The following is a 3,620-nucleotide window of genomic DNA, read 5'->3' as shown; positions in this document are numbered from 1 at the left end:
TACAATTTTTAGTATGTCGACTTGTCAAGATAATCTATCTCGCCATGTCGACATGATATGTATATTATGTCGACTTGACAACATAATTATCTTGACAAGTCGTCAAGTCGAATGGCACTTAGGTGCTTCCGTACTTTACAGATTTCGAACATCTATATATAGATTAATGATATTACCGGTCATTAAAGTTTGAAATTGAGTTGACAACAAAGATCTTATAAACACAAGATAGCGTTCTCCGCGATTTACGCGTAACAAATAGAAGCGTCGGTCAAGGTTCAAAAGTTTCCCATTTAGCAAGAGAGCGCCATTCATGCGCTATTATACCAAAGAGAAAAAGTGATCAGCTAAAACTAGCTAAAGCTAAGGCCTAAACTCCTTTTAAGTACTATGATGCAACTCAATTGTAACTTTAATGACTTGCGTTATAAATTTTTATCTTGTATAAATGATACTTTAATAAAATGTGAATCAAATAATATCTTCAATGCACTGCAAAACAATGAAATATGTTCTCTCTCAAACTCAATCATTTTAAAAAAACTTGATGAAAATATGGTTAATGATTGGAGAGCGGGTGTATTAAATAAATCATCACTCTCAGATTACGCAATGATAAAACAAAACCCTGGATTAGAAAACTATTTAATTGATAAGACTGACTTCGAGGGAGCTGCATTGAAATTCAAAGTTAGATCGAATACATTGCCATTAAATGATAGAACCTCAAATTGGAATGAAAGTAGTAATAAAAAATGTATAATTTGCGATTTAAATTCTGATGAAAATGTTCGCCATTTCCTTTTTGTCTGTCCAGCACTTCAAAATATACGTATTAATGAAAATTTTAAATTACGAAGTGAATTAGAACTATATGGCAACCATGACTTATATTACATGTATTTAAATGCAGATGAAAACACCAAACTTCAATTTATTTTGGGCAGCTCATCATTGTTTCTTAGCCGTCTCTTATACACATCCAGATCTGTATAAGAGACAGATTAATAGTAATATTAGGGCCCCTACTAGACTAGTACTAACTAGAAGTATCCTGAGGCATCTGTCTCTTATACACATCTAGATGTGTATAAGATATATATATGTATGTATATATATATGCTTATATTTGTTTGACTTGTGGGGCTTACTAGTCTAACCAGGAAACAGTGAATTCACTGTTCCCTGGTACAACTAACTTGACTTTGAACGGATACTTCGTAACACTTTATTCTGGAAACGAGGGGAGTGGCATGGTGAGCATTTAAATGGAGATGAGTATAGTACTTCACATGACTCTCAATTTAGACCTTGTAAACAACTACTTCAAGTGTGGTTTTAAATTATCTTTAATAGTTACAGTTATTAATTCAAATATTTTACGTGTTGTTTCAAATATAGACTTTATTTTTATATTTTATAAATTTGGATTGGATTTATTCAGTGTAAACAACAAGGATAGCCCACGAAATCTAGAAGAAGACTTATTTCCAGTGGGGTCCTTCTGGTGGTGATTGGGCAGTACACCGGGAGACAATCCCCTACTCTTTTCCGAAGAGTGTACTGCGTTCTTTAACGTGCACATGGGCCATCAATGCACACGGGACCAACGGCTTAAACGTCTCATCCGAAAGACGGTGCGCTATTATAACTTGTATCTCAGCCCTCCAGCTGATAAAACAAGGAGAGGCAGCGATGGGGATTGAACCGGGGGCCTAGAGATCTCCACGATTCAGCGCACACACAGTGGCTAACACCAGATTAGCCGACTGAGCTAAGCTGCTCTCTCGAATTTATATATTTACATTTTAAAAGCTTCCAAATTTTTACCAGCGTTGAGGCTCCATTTTTATAACAGATAGCGGACCTCTTTTTATTATGACTAGTGAAACTCTTTTTCTATGACTAGCGACATCTTTTATCTATTATGACAAGCGAACCTTTTCTTTATTATTATGAATAGCGAACCTTTTTTTTTATTTTGAATACGAACCTCTTTTTTTTTTTAATTATGAATAGCGAACCTCTTTTGTTTTAATTATGAATAGCGAAACTTTTTTTAATTTCTTTTCTGAAGTTCAGTAGAGGCCTCGGCTATGACTATTACTATATTATTTAGGCCTAAATATAAAATTTTAATAGATAAAATTAATTTAACATGGACGTAATAATTCATGCTTAAACAATACATTAAATTTAAATATAAATAATATATATAATAACGTTAATGCATAAATAACAGCAATTAAAATGTGGACATAGTGTCACTACTACAATAATAAGATTAATATTTTTCAATCTTATAATCAATTTTATATAGCCGGAGTTAGTATTGACCTAGGCTACTATGGCTAACGACAGGACGCTTTCTCCAATAAAAAGGCTTTTTCTATGAATGGAATGACCTGTACGAAGCACGAGCTCCTGTAGACCAAACCAGTACTGTTGTGACGATTTTAATCGTAATATACTCAAGATAATTTAACTTCAAACCATGCCAATCAGAGAACTTCTTTCAAAAATATGTGATGTTTAGTGCTTGGGTGCAACAGATTCACCAAGATATTATGAAAAGACACTTCAAAGTAATCTTCATTTATTAATGCCTGTTTATTCATGTTTACCATGTTCAGTGTTACTTTTCTAAAATTGTTAATGTCAAATATATTGACGTAAGACAAATTAGCCAATCACAAAACTTCTTAAAGCAGGTTATTGCAAATACAGTAAATGTTAAAGGACAAATTAAGCAATGCTGGATGTTTTTTACAATTACATACATCATTATTACAAATAACAACAATGCTAATGTTGTTATACTTACTGATTTATGGCTGTTTATACGTCATGGTGTCCATTTTGCACGCCATTTTGAATTTAGAATTTATTCATATTGGTCAGATCACATTCAAAATTGTCTCAAATGATTTATTGACTCATAAAGCCTAAAGATGAAATCCGCAATTACAATACAATTTGTGGCTGTTTATGATATTGGCGCCATTTTAGCGGCCATCTTGAAAAAACCACTTTCCGGTGGTCGGATTTTGCAAGATGTTATTTAGCACATCTAATACTTAGTACCAAAATCCGTTGAAAAACCTTTTGTTGCAATTTCTGGGCGGTTATGCCCTTTTTTGAGCTATCTCTACTTCAAAATGGTCTTTGTCGGAGCCTCTCGGCCTGGACCCAGCTGGTAGCCGGGGTTTAACGACGGAGAACTTAACTCTTGATATGATACAGAATATGAGGCTGTAAGATCAATTACGGGCCTTTAGCATTCAAAATCTCAAATTGTCAGAGCTTCTGAGGGATTTGACCACTGGAACCCCTCCAGGGGTTCTGATACATCGCCCCTCCCTGCCGTCGGGCAAAATCTTGGGCTACCACTTTTGTTTTGTGAGGATTTTACACAAGCAAGAAATAAAATCATCAATAAGCAAAAATAGTAAAAATGTAGTGTGTATTCTTTTGGCAAAATATTAAATTATAATGTATGTAGTGATTGTACTGTAGTTCAAATATAACTAGAATATAATTTGAAATTGCCAAGAACTTCAAAAGGTATTTGCGGCCAGCTGGGGGCTTCGGGAACAGTATCTCAGGGTTTCACATTATCC

The 3,620-nt window shown here is 34.2% G+C and overlaps 1 protein-coding gene across 2 annotated transcripts in view; it reads right to left on the bottom strand.

The window, feature by feature from the left end:
- Positions 1-3,620, bottom strand: part of LOC117102468 (protein rolling stone-like) — a 22,334-nt gene that overhangs the window by 16,023 nt on the left and 2,691 nt on the right. Inside the window, exon 4 of one of the 2 annotated variants that reach the window (XM_033242733.1) lies at positions 2,580-3,252. The exons of the other annotated variant lie outside the window; for it this stretch is intronic. The gene's annotated coding sequence lies outside the window, so the exon portion shown is untranslated. Of the gene's footprint in view, positions 1-2,579; positions 3,253-3,620 lie in introns of those variants that run through there. 2 annotated transcript variants of the gene reach the window in all.

This window comes from Anneissia japonica, unplaced genomic scaffold (assembly GCF_011630105.1).
Source record: "Anneissia japonica isolate Jap-2015-1 unplaced genomic scaffold, ASM1163010v1 scaffold288068_len275957_cov168, whole genome shotgun sequence".
Taxonomy (NCBI): Eukaryota; Metazoa; Echinodermata; class Crinoidea; order Comatulida; family Comatulidae; genus Anneissia; species Anneissia japonica.
This window is presented reverse-complemented; position numbering and strand designations above follow the sequence as displayed.